This window comes from Pan troglodytes, chromosome 5, assembly GCF_028858775.2.
Source record: "Pan troglodytes isolate AG18354 chromosome 5, NHGRI_mPanTro3-v2.0_pri, whole genome shotgun sequence".
Classification (NCBI taxonomy): Eukaryota; Metazoa; Chordata; class Mammalia; order Primates; family Hominidae; genus Pan; species Pan troglodytes.
In genome coordinates, this window is record NC_072403.2 from 63,982,773 (window position 1) to 64,006,026 (window position 23,254).

At 38.4% G+C, this 23,254-nt stretch overlaps 1 non-coding gene and 1 pseudogene across 1 annotated transcript; both read right to left on the reverse strand.

Annotated features, from left to right (window-relative positions):
- LOC735678 (beta-glucuronidase-like) overlaps window positions 1-23,254 on the reverse strand; it is a 469,528-nt pseudogene that overhangs the window by 379,747 nt on the left and 66,527 nt on the right.
- On the reverse strand, window positions 252-324 carry TRNAA-AGC (transfer RNA alanine (anticodon AGC)). The gene has a single exon. It is a non-coding gene; the product is annotated as a tRNA-Ala (tRNA).

A 23,254-nucleotide genomic window follows, 5' to 3' on the forward strand; every position in this document is an offset into this window, starting at 1 on the left:
GTCTCACATTTAGGACCAAGCTGCAGGCAGAAACAGGGAGAAAAGAGCAGTTTTATATGTCCCTTGGTTTCACAGCTCCTCGAAGAAACAGAAAATTAATTACACAGTAGATCTACACTATACTGAATGCCAGCAGGAAGCTGTCACCAGTCCTGTATTGTTGCTGCTCCTATGTCTTGAACCAAAGACACCGAGAGCAGTGTCTTGCTCTCAGACACTGACTCGGGTTTGGGTACCTAAATAATAAAGCTTGGAGAATGTGGGCATTGATCCCACTACCTCTTGCATGCTAAGCAAGCGCTCTACCACTTGAGCTAATTCCCCATATCAGGGAAGCTTTGTTTATCCTTAGTGGGTGGCCTGGAACACAGGTGATTTCAGGGCCTTCAGCGGGAAAGCAGGGCTCTACTAAGAGCAGATCTTCTCATTGATGGTGCAGGGCAAGGCGCAGTGGCTACTCATTCTCTGCAAAGAAGGAGGAAAAAAGGGAAGAAGGAGAAAGTCACAAAGGGAAAACTCACGCTGCCAAAATGTGAAGTTTAGGGTATTCCGGGACAGAAAAAGACACGTCCCAGCAAAGAAGACCTATCTAGACCTGCCCAGCTAAAGTGTCACTGATTTTTAAAAAATAATTAAATAATTAAAAATGATTAAATGATTGTGTGTGTGTTGCATGTGTGTGTGTGTGTGTGTGTGTTTATAAAAGTGGGATGGCATTATCACTTGTTCCTTGTAGCTGAGACTCTCTGGGGGTTGTGAGATGGTCCAGATTTGTGGTAGACACAAAAGGGATTCTGAATTAATATCTGATGAATGAATCCACTCATTTATTTGTATTTGTTATGTGAATGAATGTTACAGGAATGACCTGGTGTGGAGAAAACAGATGGCAAGACTATGTGCTAGGGTAAAGCAAGAGCTCACGTGTTTTTGTTTTTGGTTTTTTAATTTAGAAAAAAAATCTGCTTTTCATATCTGGTTTTCCTATTTAAAGCTATGTGATTTAAGGAAAATGGTTTAACTCCTCTGAGCTTTAGTGTCATCTACAAAATTTGGATAATGATACTGAGGGAAGCTGAAAAGCCATATCAACCAACTTATACAAAAAATAATAAACATTCACTTCCATTTCTAATGCATGGTGCTGAAAAAGTCCTTGTATGTGGAATATTGTTCACCTTTAAGGAACCTGCTCTCAAGAGCTGATGCGGGACTTTTTTTAGGGCAGTTCTGTTGTCTCTGGCTGTTTTGTTCATTTAATTGGCACCTACAAGTCTCTTTGAACATTAAAATAAAATAAAGATTGTGGAGGAATAGAATACAAACACATAGTAAGGTGAGATTTGCATAACAGAGTATAGTAAACGATTTGTGCCTGATTCTTTTTGCATTCTCTTTGAATCATTTTTAGCCTTTATTCTAAGTCCCCAATTATTGTCATCCTTTTCCCAACAAGATTGTTTCTCTCCGCCACGGACATTCTGGTCAGGGTCTCTGCTTAACCATCTTGACCTCCTGAACACTCTGTTTGTCTTGATAACCTGATTTATGCTCAAATGATGCTCTTCCATAGGACGGCTTCCTGCTTTGCTCAAAGAGCATTCAATTTTTCAAGCTGTTTAGGGCTCTTTCCTCACCCAGGGTCTATTTGAAACCTTAGAGGGAAGGCTATTCTTTCCAGGAAGAGAACCCTGCTGGGTTCTAACCTCAATCTGTAAATCCACTGGGGTAACTGGGGTTAGCTCAGTTACTCCAGAGCTTGCTCTCTGAGAACTGGATGGTGCTGCTACTTCCCATAAAGGCTGAATAAAAAGAGGCATCTGCAGGCAGGAGAAAGCGCTATGGTCATTGCTGGAAGATTCCTTCTGACCATTAGCTATCTCTCTGACCTGGTGTGAGAAGGGTGACAAAAATCGGAGACTTGAAAACAGGCCAAAAAAAAAAAAAAAAATGGATTCAAAAGAATTTTAAAAGAATCATGCACAAGTTCTTAATTAGATTCTTTTATCCAAATCCATTTTGTCTGGAAAATAATCCCTTACTACGTATCTGTATTCTATTCCTCCATAATCTATTTTATTTTATTTTAATGTTCACAAGAAGCTGGATGCTAGCTACCAAATGAGCAAATCAGCCACGATAACAGAACTGCACTAAAATCTCTCATCAGATATTGATACAGTCAAGACCCTCATGAGTGCCTATGATACAAATTCAGTGTGAGAGGCCAGCTTTCCGCAAGGAGAAGGCAACCAAAGCGGTAGCTAATACTGAGCAGTTCCTATTGCCCAGATCCATTTCTAGGTGCTGAGATCCAGCCAGAGAATCCCACAGTCCTCATTTTTCATATGAAGAAACATGTGAGTGATTCACCACCCCAATCCTCATGTATCATCAGTTTTCAAACAAAGCCAAGTAGCCTTCTGTGCAAAAAGCTCTCCTAACCCCCAGTTGCCTTGATAGGTAAAAGTATTCTTATGACAGTGCTAGAAAAACACGGGCACAAGTGTTCCGGCAAGATGACTAGAAGGCAAGGCTAAAGTTGTCAAGGTGACAAAGTCCCTGATTGTCCTCTTGAAAGCTGAACGTGCCACCTCATGTGTATATGTGTATGTGTGGATGCATATGTGTATGTTGTGTGTACACACCTACACATATATCTACAAATGCATGTGTGTATGCATGCATGTGTGTACACGTGCATGCACACATGTATCTGTATACATGTATTATGTACACAGTATGCATGTGTACATGTATGTCTGTGCATGTGTAGATGTATACATGCATGTACACATGCATCTACATATGCATGTGTATGCCTAAATGTGTGTACACGTGCATGCATATGTGCACTATACATGTGTACATGTGTGTGTTTGTACACGTGTATCTGCACAGGCATACGTACATACATGCATGTACATGTGAATACACACGTGTATGTATACATGTATGTACACCTGTGTGCACATGCATCTACATATGTGTATAACTATATGTATGTGTGTGTACCCAGGTGTACATGCATCTGCGGGTATGCATTTGTGTACACATATGTCTGCACATGCATGCCTGCAGGCATGGATGCGTGTGTGTGTGTGCATGCATGCATGTGTATCCATGTATGTGTGTACACAGAATGTTTGTATGTTTGTGTGTAGGTATTCGTGTATGCATAAATGTGCACATGCATGTTTGCATGCATTTGTTTACACGTGTACATGTGTGTATGCATGTGTATACACGTGTTTACACGTGTACATGTGTGTATGCATGTGTGTATACACATGTGTATACACATGTACGTTTGTGTGCATGTGTATGCACATGTATGCATGTGTACATGTATACATTGTGCTCATGTGTGCCTACATGTATGTATATATTGTACATGCATTGTGTGTATGCACATATGTATGTGCACGTGTGTGCATGTATGTACATGCATGTATGCACACGTTATTTATGTGTGTGCATGCATGTATTTGCATACATGTGTGTGCACATGTGTGCACACATGCGTGTAGGCATGTGTGTGGATGTGCACACGTATGTATGGACACGTGTATTCTTGCATGCACGTGTACATGTATGTGTGCACACAGGCATGTGTAGGGATGTATGTATGTTGTATACATGTATGTGTGTATATATGTATGTATGTACACAAAATCTGTTTGTATGTACACCTAGATCTGTATTAGTCAGGGTTCTCTTGAAGGACAGAACTAACAGGATAGATGTGTATATGAAGCAGAGCTCATTAAGAAGTATTGACTCACACAATCGGAAGTTGAAGTCCCACAATAGGCTGTCTGCAAGCTGAAGAGCAGGGAAGCCAGTCCGAGTCCCAAAACCTCAAAAGTAGGGAAGCTGACAGTGCAGCCTTTAGTCTGTGGCCAAAGGCTCAAGAACCCCTGGCAAACCACGGGTGTCAAGAGTCCAAAAGCCGAAGAACTTGGAGTCCAATGTTTGAGGGCAGGGAGCATCCAGCATGGGAGAAAGATGGAGGCCAGAAGACTCAGCAAGTCTTCCTTTTCCAAACTCTTCTGAGTGTATGTATGTATACATGCATGCATGTATACATGTATGTTTTCAATATTTATACACATGGAATCATTTAGGATATTATGAGATCTGGCTTCTTTGATATCAACTTTTCATTATGTTTTTAAATTCCATCTATGTTGTTGGATGACCACTTGCCTGATACTGTTCATTGCAATACAGACTTCCACGTATGAACACATCACAGTTTGTATAACCATATTGCCATTGATAGCTATTACATTATATCTATCCTTCAGTTATTACAAATGATGCCACTCTAAACATTCCTGAATGTGTATCCTGGTACACGTAAGCATGCATTTTCTATGCAAAAATGAGTGGAATTGAAACCATCTTTGCAAAAATTATGACAGTGAGAAAAATCTAACATAGCTGACTATCTTGCTTCTAACTTCACAAACTGTCCTTGTTCATTCCTGGGCATAGGCCAAGCTAACTATGGAGGAATTCATAGTTTAATTTTAAAACAAAGATGATAATAGCTGCTTCCCAAAAGTAACCCCTCCCTGCTAAGGGACTGAAACTACCTTTGTAAAACTAACAAATTAGGCATAAGGTTAAAATTATGGTTCAGGAATAATGTAGCTGGAAGTCACAAGATTGTAGCCTCCTCAGTTGCTCCTATAGATAACATCACTACTGTAAAGCCTAAGATTGGTGCTTGATGTATTTTTTAGACCCTGTATTTTCATGGACCAGCTGATGTCACCTGGACAGGTAACCCATTAAAAAACAAACAAACAAACAAAAAGCCGCCAGCCTGACCAACATGGGGAAACCCCATCTCCACTAAAAACATAAAAATTAGCCAGGCATGGTGGTGTGCGTCCGTAATCCCAGCTACTCAGGAGGCTGAGGCAGGAGAATCGCTTGAACCCAGGAGGTGGAGGTTGCAGTGAGCCGAGATCACACCATTGCCTGGGTGACAGAGTGAGACTCCGTCTCAAAAAAACAAAAAAACAAAAAGCAAACAAACAAAAAAAAAACTGGCTCAGCTGGTCTCATGAACCCCTGATCCAGGAACTGACTCAGTGCAAGAAGACAGCTTTGACCCTTTATGATTTCATCCCTTACCCAACAAATTAGCATTCCCCAGTCCCTACCCCCTGTCCACCAAACTATCCTTGAAAAACTCTGGCCTCCAAATTCTCAGGGAGGTGGATTTGAGCATTATCTTTCATCCTTCCACTTGGCTGGCCCTGCAATTATTAAACTCTTTCTTTGCTGCAAAACCTGCTGTTCTCAATGCATTGGCTTTTCTGCGCGGCAGACAAGAAGAACCTGTCAAGTGATTACAGAATTGCTGGTAAGAAAAGTGTATCTTCAACTAGATACTGCCACACTCTTTTCCAAATTTACTGCATTCACTTGCACTTGCAGTAGCTGTATATTAGTGTTTTTCTTGCTCTACTTAGTTGAAGTCACTGTAATGTTTCTCATTGTGATTACTATGCATGTTCTCGAACCATATCCCTGTTTATTTCATTTTAATCTATTGATTGTATTTAAATGTATACTCTGTATTGTAGCCTCTGAAGTTATCTTAAAAACACAGCTTTTTTTTTTTTTTTTTTTTGTGATGCCACTGCTTACAACCCTTCAAGCACTTCCTAATGTTGTCTTAAAAGTCAAAGCTTCTTAGACTTTCATGTTTGGTCTGATACGGTTTGGCTGTGTCCCCACCCAAATCTCATCTTGAACTGTAGTTCCGACAACCCCCATGTCTCAGGAGGGACCCTGTGGGAGGTAATTTCATCATGGGGGTCAGTTACCCTCATGCTGTTCTCATGATAATGAGTTCTCACTAAATCTGATGGTTTTATAAGGGGCTTTTTCTCCTTTTGCTTGGCACTTCTCCTTGCTGCCACCATGTGAAGAAGGGCATGGTTGCTTCCCCTTCTGCCATGATTCTAACTTTCCTGAGGCCTCCCTAGCCATCCTGAACTGGGAGTCAATTAAACCTCTTTCAAGTTACCCAGTCTCAGATATGTCTTTATTAACAGCATGAGAATAGACTTACACAGGTCCAATGCTTAACTCTCAAATTTTATATCCCTCTCCTCCTACATTTGAACTCATACTGAACTATTTTTAACTTCACCCTAAAAATGAAATTTGTATGTCTCAGTTTAATCACAGTCCTGTGAATTAATGACTCCAATCCTCTCTTCCCTTAACTTTCACAAAGATAACTACTACACATTCTTCAAAAACCTATTTATGACATCCATTGTCTATAAAGCTTTCCCCAGCCTGAAGCCTATGTTAGATTTCCTTACTGTGAGGTCCATGCAACTGTCCATAGTGCTTTCCAGGCTGTATTGCCATGTTTCCATATGGAAATTCCTTCCTGGCATTTCTTGGGAAATTTATAATTTTCCAAATCGTGACAAAAATCAGTCAAGAAAGAAGGAAAATGGGGAAAGTATAATTAAAGTTCTGCATAGGCAGAATAATGCCCCCCTCCAAGATATTCGTATTTTAATCCTCAGAACCTGTGAATCTATTACTTTGCATGGGAACAATGACTTTGCAAATGTGATTAAAGTTAGGAGTTTGAGCTAGAGAGATTATCCTGGATTATCCAGGTGAGCCTAATTTAATCACATGAATCCTTAAAAGTAAACAACCTCTCTCTGCCGTTTCAGAGAGCAATTAAATGACAGAGGTTAGAACGAAGTGACATGAGAAGGAACTGACTATTTGAATGTGTGTGGCACTTCCCGTTTTGTGCTCTCTCCTGTCACTATGTACCTTGCTTTCTCTTTGCCTTCCGCCATGATTGTAACCTTCCTGAGTCCTCTCCAGCCATGAACTATGAGTCAATTAAAACTTCTTTCTTTTATAAGTTACCCAGTCTCAGGTAGTTCTTCATAGCAATGTGAAAATGGACTAATACAGAAAACTGGTACCAGGAAAGTGTGGCAGTGCCACAAAGATACCTGAAAATGTGGAAGTGACTTTGGAACTGGGTAACGGGCAGAAGTTGGGAGAGTTTGGAGGGCTCAGAAGAAGACGGGAAGATATGGGAAAGTTTGGAACTTCCTAGAGACTTGTTGAATAGTTTTGATCAAAATGTTGATAGTGATATGGACAATAAAGTCCCGGCTGAGGTAGTCCCAGATAGAGATGAGGAACTTATTGTGAACTGTAGTAAAGGTCACTCTTTCTATGCTTTAGCAAAGAGACTGGTGACATTTTGCCCCTCTCCTAGAGATCTGTTAAATTTTGTACTTGAGAGAGATAAGTTAGGGCATCTGGCAGAAGAAATTTGTAAGCAGAAAGGCATTCAAGATTTGACCGGGTGGTTTCTTTTTCTTTTCCTTTTTTTTTTTTTTTTTTGAGATGGAGTCTCACTCTGTCACCCAGACTGGAGTGCAGTGGTGTGATTTTCGCTCACTGCAACCTCTACCTCCCAGGTTCAAGCGATTCTCCTGCCTCAGCCTCTCAAGTAGCTGGGATTACAGGCATGCACCACCACGCCCTGACCTGGCAGTTTCTAAAAGTGTACAGTCACATGCATTCACAAACAGATGGTTTGAAATTGGAATTTATGTTTAAAAGGAAAGAAGACATTAAAAGTTTGGAAAATTTGCAACTTGTCCATGTGGTTAAAAAAATAAAAACCCATTTTCTGGGGAGAAATTCAGGCTGGTGCATAAATTTGCATAAATCAAGAGGATCCTGATGTTAATCTCCAAGAAAGTGAGGAAAAAGTCCCCAGGGCATTTCAGAGACCTTCACGGCAGCACCTCCCATCACAGTCCTAAAGGCCTAGAAGGGAAAAATTGTTTCTTGGGTTGGGCCCAGGTCCTCGGTCCTCTGTGCAGCCTTGGGACGTGAAGACCTGTGTCCCAGCAGCTCCAGCTCCAGCCATGGCTCAGGCCACTGCTTCAGAGGGTGCAAGCCCCAAGCCTTGGCAGCTTCCACATACTGCTGGGCCTGCAGGTGTGCAGAAGACAAGAATTGAGGTTTAGGAACCTCCACCTAGATTTCAGATAATATAGGGAAGTGCCTGGATATCCAGGGAGAAGTGTGCTGCAGGAATGGAGCTGTCATGGAAACCTCTGTGAGGGCAGTGCACAGGAGAAATGTGGGGTTGGAGCCCTCACACAGAGTTCCTACTGGGGCACTGCCTAGTGGAGCTGTGAGAAGAAGGCCACAGTCCTATAGAACCCAGAATGATAAATTCACCGATAGCTCGCCCTGGCTGCCTGGAAAAGCTGTTGGCACTCGATGCCAATCCATGAAAGCAATCAAAGGGGCTGTATCTTGCAGACACACAAGAGTAGAATTGCCTAAGGCCTTGAGAGCCCACTTGTTGCATCAGCATTCCCTGGATGTGAGACATGGAGTCAAAGGAGATTACTTCAGAGCTTTGAGACTTAATGACAGTCCTGCTGGGTTTTGGATTTGGATGGGGCCCATAGCCCCTTTGTTTTGACCAATTTCTCCCTTTTGGAACAGGAGTATTTACCCAATGCCTGTAACCCCATTGTAACTAATCTGTTTTTGATTTTACAGGCTCATAGGTGGAAGGGACTTGTTTGTCTCAGAAAGACTTTGGACTGGACTTTTGGTTTAATGCTGGAATGAGTTAAGACTTTGGGGAACTCTTGGGAAGGCATGATTGGCTTTGAAAAGTGAAAAGAACATGATATTTTAAAGGGGCCAGGGGCAGAACACTATGGTTTGGCTCTGCGTCCCTGCCCAAATCTTATCTCAAATTGTAATTCTAACATGTTGGGGGAGGGGCCTGGTGGGAGGTCACTGAATCATGGGGGCACACTTCCCCTTTTCTGTTCTTGTGATAGTGAGTGAGTTCTCATAAAATCTGGTGGCACTTCCCCCTTCACATTCTTTCTCTCCCGCCACCATATAAGATGTGTCTTGCTTCCCCTTTGTCTTTTGCCATGATTGTACCTTTCCTGAGGCCTCTCCAGCCTCAGGAACTGTGTGTCAATTAAACCTCTTTTCTTTACAAATTACCCAGTCTCAGGTAGTTCTTTATAGCAGTGTGTAAAAGGACTAATACAAAGACATTATGCTAAGTGAAATAAGCCAGGCACAGAGAGACAAATACCATATGTTCTCACTTTTATGTGGACTCTATAATAGTTGAATTCTAGAAGTAGAGAACAGAATAGTTACCAGAGATTTAGGAGTGAGAGGAATGAAGAGATATTGTTGAAAGAGTGCAATGTTTCTGTGAGACAGGAGAAATAAATGGTAATTATTAGAGGCGATGGGTATGAACTTGATTTAGTCATTCCAAATTGGATGCATATTTTAAAGCATAACTCTATACCCCATAAATGTAAGTGATTATAATCTGTCAATATTCAATATAATATATATACACATATATGTAATTATATACAGATACCTATAATATATAGAAAATGCATCTACTGAGACTGAATGAACCTTTATTTAAACTGGAAGCTGTAAAATTGATCAATATAAATATATATAATGATATATAAAGGTTATAGTGGGCCTATTGGGTCTTCTAATAACAACCTCTATATTTCTCCCCACTAAATAATGAGTATTAATCAGACTGCCTAATGGAATAATTTTAGTCCGATCAATTATTTTCTTCAGCATCTAATTTTCTCATATTCCATAATGTCTTGTTTTCATGCATAACATTTTTTTCCTTCATGACCATTAGACTAAATTTTAGTTATTTTATGTGCACTTGTTCCAAGCACATTTTCCTAAATATCTGTTCCTTATCTATTGATTTCTATGGAAATTTTTATTTTCCTCCAAGATGGCATCTGGGAGTTCATATGATTGGACTATTTTTATCCTCATTGCTGTTTGTCTTCATTTGTCTTTTTCTCTGATCACTATTTTATATATATATACACACACACACACACATACATACATATATAAACATATATATGCATATATATTTCCCAGCATTTAATACATTTAATATCCCTTAGTGGATAGGGATGACAACTTACAAATTTAAATACTTTTTTTTATAAAAGAGTCATTTTTTTCTATTGAATTTAAGCTAAAACATGATCCCTCAGTTCTGTAGGCCATTGCACTTTCAATATAGCATTATTAAATCCAAATCATTACATAGCAATAAGCAAATAACTACACCCATAAGAAGAATGCCCATATAATTGAGCAAAAGAACACTTTGCCCTGGAGCCTGTGCTTTCAAGGGCTCCACTATGGTCCTCTCTCTGGCCACATTCCTCCCCAAAGTACAAGGAGTTTACCAGGTCCAAGGGGATGAGGTTAGTTGGAGGTGATGCTGCTCACCCCCACCTACCACCTTTTAGATCATGCTGTAGAACATAAAGACTTAGAATTCTGTCTTCAAAGGGTTTTGAGACTGCTTCCAGCGTCCATGGTCCTCTCCACCAGTTCTGTCTTTCATGGTGAACCACGTATACAGAGTGCACAACTAGAGGCCCTGTGGGCCAATGGGAAGCTTTTTGCTGGAGCTACAGTGGTAGACTGAGTTTCAACATATCAACAGAGGTACCCAAAATGTATACACAGAAGGCTTCTCATGGTGTGAGACCAGGTCAGGGCACCGGCTCTCTCTATGTCGTCATATTCTGTGCTGGATGTTGACGGCCCAAGAATTCTAGTTCCAAACCTGAATTTCATTGAGAAGGTATATGTGTCAAAGTGAGAGAACACAGCATACTTTATTTAACAGTTTGTTAACTTGATTTATAACTTTTAAATATGCAAACATACACTATATAGGTTTTGATTATTATTCTTGCCCTAGGCCTTAAGAATGTTAAGTTTAAGACAACTGAATATTTTATTAGATATAAGAATGCAACCACATATACTCAAAAACATAAATGTCAAACTAGTAGTCCCTACTTCTAAAATATAATGAAATATTCCATTTAACATTATATTTAGAGTGGATCCCTTATGGAATCATGACATCTTTGCTGATTTAGTTACAGTTGAACTAAGTATTTTGCCTGAAATCAACACTTTATTTTTCAAAACTCCCAGGATATAGTGTGTGACAGATATGTCTTCCACTTATTTTTTTAACCTAGGCTTTATTAATGAGACAAATTATTAGTCACAAATAAAACCTTAAAAATACAGTTCAGCCTTATTTACAACGATTTAGTTGTTTACCTAAAATATCCTACATTATACACACACAGGCGCACACACACATATTTCTAATAGAAACTATAAGAAGCAGCCTCGACAAATCAAGAGGACATTATGTTACGTAAAATAAGCTAAGAACAGAAAGTTAAACACTGCATGTTCTCACTCATATGTGGAAACTAAAAAAAAGTTGATCTCAGAGGAGGAAAAAGTAGAATGGAATATACTAGAGACAGGGAAGGGTGGGATGAGAGAAGGATAAAGAGAGATTTGTCAAGGGATACAAAATTACAGCTAGAGACAAATAAGTTCTAGTGTTCTATAGCATTGTGGGATGACCATAGTTGACAATAATATATAGTTTCAAATTGCTAGAAGGGGTATACTGAATGTTCCCATCACAAAGAAATAATAAATTTTGACATGATGGATATGAGAATTACACGAATCTGTTAACTATTCATTGTATGTATCGAAATATCACTACATACCCCATAAATATGTACAATTATCACACGTCAATTTAAAAAATATAATAATTAAGAAAAAATAGAAAACATTAAATAACGGTGATAGTAGTTTTGCCCTCTCAAATATTAAAACATTTGATAAATTTACATAGTTAAAAGAGAGGGTAAATATAGAAAAATAATAAAAATTGTGATGAAATCTTGGTGATAACTTGACAGTGCTACTTTGAATTTTAAGAATAGTGTAGCTGGCTGGGTGCAGTGGCTCATGCCTGTAATCCCAGCACTTTGGGAGGCTGAGGTGGGTGGATCACCTGAGGTCGGGAGTTTAAGACAGCCTGACCAACATGGAGAAACCCGTCTCTACTAAAAATACAAAATTAGCTGGGCGTGTTGACAGATGCCTGTAATCCAAGCTACTTGAGAGGCTGAGGCAGGACAATCACTTGAACCCAGGAGGCGGAGGTTACGGTGAGCTGAGATTGTGCCACTGCACTCCAGCCTGGGCAACAGAGGGAGACTCCATTTCAACAACAACAACAACAACAACAACAAAATATAAATATATATATATGGTGTAGCAGAACCAAAATTTAACAGGTGCAAACCTTTAAATAAGTGTATCCTCTCTAAATGATTTGAACTTGCTTATGGATAATCAAGGTCATAATGTTTGGGACATAAATGCCTGCATACTTATACCAAAATATATCAGCAGTTACAATTAAAATGATCTTACATATTATTTGTCATATCAGGACTATTACTATTACTATAATTACTATTTTTATTATGCTGAAGGTATATGATAAATTTTGAGATGTGATTGATGGATGCTTAGGTTTGAAGAAGCAAAATTAGAGAAAGAGCTTAAAGGTGTCTCTGATATCTTCCTTTCTCCCTGGATATGGGCTCTGTAACTACTACATTCAAATATAATCTGGAATATCTAAGGTCCTTTCTTCACAATCTTCCACAAGGGACTGAGAATCATAATGAGACACATTAATGAAGCCTAGTTATCATCTGATAATACTGTCATTAACATTTATTATCACATAATTAGATTGTGCATTAGCCATTTCTCGGAGCCACTTTAAAAGGAAAAAAAAAATACGAGGACATATATGAGAACAAACACTGTAAGGAGTGCCTGTATAGTGATAATGTTTCGGAGTGAATGAGACATTTTATCACCTGGCATATTAACAGTGTGAAAGGACAGGGATCATATCAACCTCTCCCCTTCTTCTCTCTATCCTTTACATATTAGTTACTTGTTAAATCTTCTACCTTCTCAAACTGGAGCAATTATCTTAGCAATGACAGTTTTAGTGATGGGAGGAAATCATAATAGCTGTGGGTAATTGTTAGAAAGAATCAACACAGCTCTGAACTTTATAGGTCATGATATCTCTGTAGCTTGTGGGTTTAGCTGCATTTTGAAAAAGATAACTGTGTCTCCCTTAGCATCTTCCTTTTTCCTATTTTTTCTTGTAAGTTTACAAAGGTCAGATGCCAGTATGATCTAGAATAAGAGGTTTTGTGGCTGACTTTGAAAGGTTACTTTAGAGAAAAATCTCATGAAGCAGCAGTACTCCAAAGTGCTGCGGGGAATGTGGCTAAAATCTTGTTACATCCTAATGGAGCTTCTAACACATTAGACATATAGAGCATCGGATTCCAGAATGTGTCTGAGGGATTTAGTCTCTAGATACTAAAAGGAAACGAAGAGGCATCTCAAGGTTAGAGTTACACTGACGAGGTCATGTTCATGGGACATCAAAGCAATGTGGAAATCAATTCTACCATCATAGCAAAGCCTGAAGTGCCTGTTTAATGATTAATTAGAATAATAATTGAAATGCAACATAATTATGATAAAGAAGGAAATGCCAGAGGCTTCTTTTCTCTATGGACTACAATACCATAGTGAATTGGGCCTCTCAAAATCCAGAAACTTTTTATTGGCTGTTTGTTTCACAAAAGCAGAAATACTTCAGGATGTGTTTTCAGTAATGAAGGTAATCTTTATAATACATATTTTTCTTTAGCCCAGCTGACTATCCAAATGAGTGAGTGTTTGGTGACTAATGTAAATATCTGTATGAACCAATTCCAGATATTTTAGCTGTGAATGTCTTGCTAATAATTATAATAGAAGCAAAATGAGTGTTCCTCATTTTAATGTGACCTAATAACACCATACCATTTAAGACAATATTTATTTTTTAGTATAATATGAACTGGTCCTAATACTGAGGTATGCTCATACCTTAGAGTATCAACACTAGAGAGTTATTACAATTAATGACTGGCTTTCTATTGTGTTACAGCCAGTTAAATTTTTTTTTTCAAAATTCTCTTCTGCAAGTCATTTCTGAGGTCTTCTTGCAAACCATTTGCACAGTCATAACATCTATACAAGTATTTGCTTATTACCTTGGCCAGAAAAATCTCTTTTCAAGGCTGCTTCACAGGGTTTCTTGAGTATGCATGAGTCAACACACATGTTCATAGAGGAGAAGATTGTGCTGATTTGCTCTACACCAACGTTCTGTTAAAGGTGGAACCAAGTCACTTCTGTCACTGATCAGAACACCGCTTATAACCAAATAAAATAAAAATAAAAAATTTAAAATACTTAGCCTAGACCTGACTGCAATATCTAACAAAACTTTCCTGGAGGCTTAAGTATTAAGCGAAGTACAATACAGAAAGTGACTTCCTTGAAGAGATCCTTCACATCCCAAATCACTCATGATTTGGCTCTCTGTTTGTCTGTTATTGGTGTATAGGAATGCTTGTGATTTTTGCATATTGATTTTGTATCCTGAGACTTTGCTGAAGTTGCTTATCAACTTAAGGAGATTTTGGGCTGAGACGATGAGGTTTTCTAAATACACAACCATGTCATCTGCAAACAGGGACAATTTGCTTCCTCTTTTCCTAATTGAATACCCTTTATTTCTTTCTCTTGCCTGATTGCCCTGGCCAGAACTTCCAACACTATGTTAAATAGGAGTGGTGAGAGAGGGCATCCTTGTCTTGTGCCGGTTTTCAAAGGGAATGCTTCCAGTTTTTGCCCATTCAGTGTGATATTGCCTGTGGGTTTGTCACAAATAGCTCTTACTATTTTGAGTTACGTTCTATCAATAACCTAGTTTATTGAAAGTTTTTAGCATGAAGGGCTATTGAATTTTATTGAAGGCCTTTTCTGCATCTATTGAGATAATCGTGGTTTTTGTCATTGGTTCTGTTTATGTGATGGATTATGTTTATTGATTTGTGTATGTTGAACCAGCCTTGCATCCCAGGGATGAAGCCGATCTTATTGTGGTGGATAAGCTTTTTGATGTGCTGCTGGATTCAGTTTGCCAGTATTTTATTGAGGATTTTCGCATTGGTGTTCATCAGGGATATTGGTCTAAAATTCTTTTTTTTTGTTGCATCTCTGCCAGGCTTTGGTATCAGGATGAGGTTGGCCTCATAAAATGAGCTAGGGAGGAGTCCCTCTTTTTCTATTGATTGGAATAGTTTCAGAAGGAATGGTAACAGCTCCTCTTTGTACCTCTGGTAGAATTCAGCTGTGAATCTGTCTGGTCCTGGACTTTTTTTGGTTGGTAGGCTCAAAATACCAATGACTTTCTTCACAGGATTGGAAAAAACTACTTTAAAGTTCATATGAAACCAAAAAGGAGCCTGCATTGCCAAGACAATCCTAAGCAAAAACAAAACAAAACAAACAAAAAACAAAGCTGGAGGCATCATGCTACCCAACTTTAAACTATACTACAAGGCTGCGGTAAACAAAACAGCATGGTACTGGTTCCAAAACAGAGATATAGATCAATGGAACAGAACAGAGCCCTCAGAAATCATACTACACATCTACAACCATCTGATCTTTGACAAACCTGACAAAAACAAGAAATAGGGAAAGGATTCCCTATTTAATAAATGCTGCTGGGAAAACTAGCAACCCATGTGTAGAAAGCTGAAACTGGATCCCTTCCTTACACCTTATACAAAAATTAATTCAAGATGGATTAAAGACTTAAATCTCAGACCTAAAACCATAAAAACCCTAGAAGAAAACCTAGGCAATACCATTCAGGACATAGGCATGGGCAAGGACTTCATGACTAAAACACCAAAAGCAATGGCAACAAAAGCCAAAATTGACAAATGGGATCTAATTAAACTAAAGAGCTTCTGCATGGCAAAAGAAACTACCATCAGAGTGAACAGGTAACCTACAGAATGGGAGAACATTTTTGCAATCTACCCATCTGAAAAAGGGCTAATATACGGAATCTACAATGAACACAAACCAATTTACAAGAAAAAAACAAACAACCCCATCCAAAAGTGGGCAAAGGAAACGAACAGACACTTCTCAAAAGAAGACATTTATGCAGCCAACAGACACATGAAAAAATGCTCATCGTCACTAGTCATCAGAGAAATGCAAATCAAAACCACAATGAGATACCATCTCACGCCAGTTAGAATGGCAATCATTAATAAGTCAGGAAACAACAGATGCTAGAAAGGATGTGGAGAAATAGGAACAATTTTACACTGTTGGTGGGAGTGTAAATTAGTTCAACCATGTGGAAGAGAGTGTGGCGATGCCTCAAAAATCTAGAACTAGAAATACCATTTGACTCAGCAATCACATTACTGGGTATATACTCAAAAGATTATAAATCATGCTACTATAAAGACACGTGCACACATACGTTTATTGCAACACTATTCACAATAGCAAAGACTTGGAACCAACCCAGATGTCCATCAATGACAGACTGGATTAAGAAAATGTGGCACATAGACACCATGGAATACTATGCAGCCATAAAAAGGATGAGTTCATGTCCTTTGCAGGGACATGGATGAAGCTGGAAGCCATGATTCTCAGCAAAGTATCACAAGGACAGAAAACCAAACACTGCATGTTCTCTCATAGGTGGGAATTGAACAAGGAGATCACTTGGACACAGGGTGGGGAACATCATACACCAGGTCCTGTTGGGGGGTGGGGGCCTGGGGGAGGGATAGCATTAGGAGAAATACCCAATGTAAATGACGAGTTGATGGGTGCAGCAAACCAACACGGCACAGGTATACCTATTTATCAAACTTCCACGTTGTGCACATGTACCCTAGAACTTAAAGTATAATTTAAAAAAAAAAAGTGACTTCCCCTAGTAACAAAGGTGATTACTTTCAGGGCCCAAAGGTCCAAGACAAATATCAGGATCCCTGAAAGTTTTCATATGTTCAAGGTCTACTTAATCACAATCTATCAAAATTTTCTGGTTTTATTTTAACTTTAATGCCTTAGTTCACCAGATTCTTCATTTCTACGTCCTGATTCCAAAAGCTTCAATAGTCATGAAAATGTCATCTTCCTTCAAATTCAAGGATTGTTACCACTCAAAAGTTAGACACAGCACACATATCCATTTATTTATGTGTGAAGTCCTCTCTCCTATCTGCTGTGGATCATTCAATCTCCAGGTCTCCCAGAGAATATCACAGTATTTTTTCAAAGTCTGAAATAATTCATCACAAAATACAAAACACTATATGTGGGCAACCAGCAGTCTAGTCTAACTCCATTTGAAAACTTAAAATGATTTTCTAAGTCTTTGAAAGACAATCCTCTTAAAAGTATACTAAAATTCATGTGTTCAGATATACAGTGACTTTATGACTTTTGTTTTCACATGCACACACATATGAGTGCTCTCATACAGGAATAAGTAAATTAATTTACATTTGTATAAACATAGTACTGTTCTGCTGGTTTTCTATTAAGTAAAGGAAGACTCCTAATAGAATGGATGCTTTCTTTGCTAGAAAAAGAATTCATGTGATATTGGCTGATTTGTGTTCCCCCCAATTCATATGTTGAATCCCTAAATCTGAGTACCACAGAATGCAACCCATTTGGAGACAAGATATTTAAAGAAGCAATTAAGTAAAAATTAGGTCAATAAGATGAGTTCTAATCCAATATATCTGGTGTCCTTTTAAAAAGAGATTAAGACAGACAGAGACACCAGACAAATGCACACACTAAGAGACAATCATGTGAACACACAGCAAGAAGGCAGCCATCTGCAAGCCAAGGAGAGGTCTCAGCAAAAACCAAACCCGCTGACACCTTGATGTCAGATTTCCCAACTCCAGAACTGTGGGAAAACACATTGCTGTTGTTTAAGCCATCCAGTCTCTTGTATTTTGTTGTGGCAGCCCTGGTAAAATAATACGTGGCGCTTAATAGATTTTGAAATAAAATTATCTTAACAAGCATAGTAATACTAATGTGAACACTATTTTTTTTCCACCTGGTACCTATTACCTTATGTACAGATAATAATATGTACAACATATAAAATAATTACTCCATAAATTACAGAAAAATATCACTATCATTGACTCATGTACTTTAACATATGAGTGACTATATTGTAACTTTTTCTTATAGCTTAGATAGAAACTTGAAACCTAGAAAGGTTTGAGTATTTGTTTTTTTTTAATTTAAATTTAATTGACTTTCTGAAGTTCAAAGTGATGCTTTATATATGACATAATTAATCTCTCATTTGAATTCTATGATGTTGGCAGGGACAATTTTACTTTTCCCATCATGAATTTTTTTGGTGTGAATTTAAAATAAATAAAATCACCAAAAGAAAAACTGAGAAAAAATTACCTACACAGCTGAATCTTTGAGGTACACTAATCAATTTGATTTTATTTTATAGAGTGCCTTTTGTATTGAATAGTCACATTACATAATTTTTGAAAAAAATACTTTTTTTGAGCACTTCCTGTGTATAAAGTCTTATGCTAGTTACAACACAAGCATCATTGTTTTAAGCATCGCAACACACGCATCATACCTGTGTCTTCCTAATTTACAGACAAAAGGTTCAGAAAATTAAATAATTTGCCTAAGATTGCAAAACTAGTAATCAACAAAACCAATGTTAGGGATTATTCAAATTCTAAACCAAGGCTTCTAAGTGTCACACAATATTTTTAAGAAGGGTTAGCCTGAAGGAGGATTCCCAAATGATGAAGCTTAGACATATTGTATGTATCTAAGTATGTTTGTATAAACATATTGTACACATTTCTATATATGAAGGTATTCATAATATATAAGCATATGTATACATATGTTTGAATGTAAATATGTGTGTATATATACACATATGCATACATATATGTGTGCTTATATATACTTATGCATACACACACGGACTTATTTTTCTACGTAATCATGATACATTTTGGAGAAGTGTGGTAAGTTAAAAGTAAAATATTATAGAATATTAAAAAATAATTAAAAGTAAATTTAAGTATTTTACCCAATTTCTTTAAGCACATTAAAGTATACTTCATAAAAAACATAGCAAAATTTCATCACCCTATCCTCCCCTCTCAAAATTAGTAGAATCCCTAAATTACTCTTGAGATCTTCATAGATAGAGTAGGAAATAATGAACTTAACCACTTTAACCAATTAAAAGGAAAAATACAATCAATTCAACTATCATAGAAAATATCCTTTGATAAAGTTCTATACTGATCTTGGTATAAAATGTTTGGATTACTAGAAACAATATACATATTTTTTTACTTGACAAACTGCATCAACTAAAACTTAACATCGCTTCAGAAATAAAATGATAGAACTAATCTCATTAAGTTAAAGAGTACAATAAACTGACCTAGAATCACTATTTCTCTCTGCATCATCTAGGAGATCCTAGGCACCCAAAATTAAAAGAAATTAGCAAGATCTGATTATCCAGTGATGTATTAGAGTCTGTTGAAATGGGTTAACATTAATAAATGAAAAGAATATGTTTAACTGAAGTACCATCTTATTTCTGGTCAGAAAATGAGCAAATCACGTACGTGCTTACACTTGCTAAATTGGACACCACAGACCAAAGCTGGGACATAAATCTAGTAGAACAAAATGTCAATATTCATTATTGGTTATAGCTTAATATAGAAGTACAGACACCCACTGATTTTACTCTCTGCACCAGCACATCCTCAACAAAGAATTCAGGGCACACTGTCACATTGGAGGATATAGCCATTGAAGTTGTGAGCAATACCTATGACTCAGCGGAGAGCTGAAGATTTGAGGAGCTTTCTTTTGGGAGAACCAGAGCTATATGAAATGAAAGGAGAAATAAAAATGTCACTGCAGAAGGAAGAATTAGAATCTTTATTCTAGGATTGGCAGACTGTATCAGTAATTCATGAATATTGTTTGGGAGATGCGTGCGCTTCCAGTCTGAGCCAGCTGGGAAATCATCTGGGTTTTTCTAAAGAATACTGTCCCATTGTCCTCAGAGTGAATCCATGAGGACTCTGAGTTCTTAGAGAGGAAAGGAGATTAAACAGCATTAGGATGACATAAATTTTGTTTGAGAATATAGAAATATTATTAATTCCAAAGTTATTAACACTGTCCAATACATTAAGAATAAAACTTGTTCAAGATGATAAATTATTGATAAATATTCGTATGAGAAATAAGTCAGACAACTAGAGATAATATGTGTAGGTGGTCGTTTGTTGGTCAAAATTGTGAACACTTGTTAGGATGGATAACTTTATTCGGTGTTCTCAGGACATCTCTATGGGGATTAGAAAGTCTGCATTTTGAAGAGGTGGTAAAATTAAAAAAATTCTTCTTTCATGATAGATTTCTCACCTGCAGGGTATTAGCGAACGTGCTTTAGATTGGAAAGATGATACACACCTGCATACACACACATGCTTTCAACTTCACAGACTCAAATGATTTCACAAACTGAAAATTTGTAGCACTCTAATAATGTCTTAGGAAAACTGTATTCTCAAGAAAACAAAACAAATCAATATGTTGCTTGGGTCATAATTACAATGCTTGTCAATTATAAATTCCTGACCTCCATAAATGTCCATTTTTGGTTAATGGACATAGACTCATAAAGGAATTATGTCATTTGTGTGCTGACTTGCTAGGACTGGCATGACAAAGTATCACAAAGTGAGTGGATTTAATAACAGAAATGTATTGTCTTTTAGTTCTAGAGGATAGAAGTCTAAGATGAATGTGTTGGCAGGGTTGGCTCCTTCTGCTTTTTTTTTTTTTTTTTTTTTTAATTGAGTCTCACTCTGTCACCCAGGCTAGAGTGCAGTGGCGCGATCTTGGCTCACTGCAACCTTTGCCTCCCAGGTTTAAGCGATTCTCCTGCCTCAGCCTCCCGAGTAGCTGGGACTTCAGGCGCCTGCCACCAGGCCCGGCTAATTTTTTGTGTTTTTAATAAAGATGGGGTTTCACCGTGTTAGCCTGGATAGTCTCGACCTCCTGACCTCGTGATCTGTCTCCCTCAGCCTCCCAAAGTGCCAGGATTACAGGAGTGAGCCACCGCCCCGGGCCCGGGGTTGGCTCCCTCTAAGGGCTGTGAGGAAGAATCTGTTTCATGCTTTTCCCATTGTTTCTAGTGGTTTTCTGGCAATCTTTGCTGTTTCTCCACATCTTTGCCAACACTTGTGTTATCTCTTATCTTTTTTGATAGTAGCCATCATCTCAGGTATGAAGTGTTATCTCATTGTAGTTTTGATTTGCATTACCCTGATGATGAGTCAGACAAAAAAAAGACTAATATTGCAGAATCTCATTTATATGTGGAATCTTAAAAAGTTAAACTTATAGAAGTAGACAGCGGAATGGTGGTTACTAGGGGCATGGACATATAAAAAAGAGGGTGGGTCAGTCAAATGGTATAAATTGCAGTTATAACACCAAAAGCTCAGAGTGTCTGGGTGCTTTCTTGCATTTGAGTACTTTCCTGGTGGCCTGAGAGCATTTCAGATCTCCTAGTGCACCCAGAAGCCAACACAAGGATCTGGAGAATGGAACCACAAGCCAGTCTTGTTGTCCCAGGAATTCAGCATGCAGCTTGGGAGTGCCGGGCCAAGATCTGTGGCCATTACTCAAGCAGGGGAGGAGCCTACACTCAGAATAGGTGGGGATTGATGGGGTGGCACAGGAAATGGTTATGTCCCCCTTGACCGGGCCAGTTCAAAAAGTGTGTGGCTTATCCCCATAATACAGCATCTGCCCAAAGGAGCCCCACGGTCCATAACAGCTAATAAAAGAAACAGAGGCAGCTGGGCGCACTGGCTCATGCCTGTAATCCCAGCACTTTGGGAGGCCGAGGTGGGCAGATCACCTGAGGTCAGGAGTTCGATACCAGCCTAGCCAACATGTGAAACCCTGTCTCTTCTAAAACCACAAAAAATTAGCTGAGCTTAGTGGTGCGCGCCTGTAGTTCCAGCTACTTGGGAGGCTGAGGCAGGATAATTGCTTGAACCCTGGAGGCAGAGGTTGCAGTGAGCCGAGATTGTGCCACTGCACTCCAGCCTGGGTGACAGAGTGAGACTCCATCTCAAACAAAAAGGAAAGAAAAGACACAGAGGCACAGTGCCAATGATGAGAGAAGCTCCCCCAAGGACCAGAAGTTGACCTGCTGAGGGGGTCACTTCTCTCCCTCTCACACTGCGGAGCATGGCTGCAAATGCAAGAAAAGACAAAGGAGCTGTGTGACTGAGTAAAGAGCCTATCTACTGTCATTACTCTTATGTCTCTTATGTGTCATTTAGTGGATCACAGCCCAAACTAAAACATCAAATATCTTTTGCTAATATACTTCCCCGTGAAACCAAGAGCAAGAACTCAGCCACAAATAAAGACCTTGTACGGAGGTCTGGCCCTCTGAAAACACCCAAAAAGAAAAGCCAACTGACCGTACTCAACTTAGTCACCTTTAAAAGAACACCAGCCCTCTCAGAGGAGAAAGAATCAGCACAAGTACTCTGGCAATTTAAAAAGCCAGAGTGTGTACTTACTTCCAAAAGAGTCCACTAGCTCCCCAGTAATGGTTCTTAACCAGTCTGAAATGACTGAGATGATGGACGTAGAATTCAGAATTTGTATAGCAACAAAGCACATCAAGACTTAGGATAAAATTAAAACCCAATCCAAGGAATGCAAGGAATATATTAAAATGATGGAAGGACTGAAAGATTAGTAACTTTTAAAAGAAAGAACGACACTGAACTTCTAGAGCTCAAAAATTCACTACAAGATATATAATCGGAAGTATTAACAGCAAAATGGACCAAGGTGAGGAAAGAATCTCAGAGCTCAGTAACTGGTCCTTTAAACCAGGCTTAATTAGACAAAAAATAAATACAAAATAAGTTTAAAATGAACAAAACCATAGAGAAATATGGGATTCTATAAGGAGATCAAATATATGACTCATTGCAATTCCTGGGAGAAAAGGAGAAGGAATGAAAGACTTGTAAAATACACTTGAGGACATAGGCCATGAAAAATTTCTTAATCTTGCTAGTGAAATTGACTTGCAAATTCAAGAAATAGAGAGCATTCTGGCCAGATGCTGTAAAAGTCAACCATCCCCAAGGCTTAAAATTAGATTCACCAAGGTCAACACAAAAGGAAAAATCTTAAAGGCTACCAGAAAGAA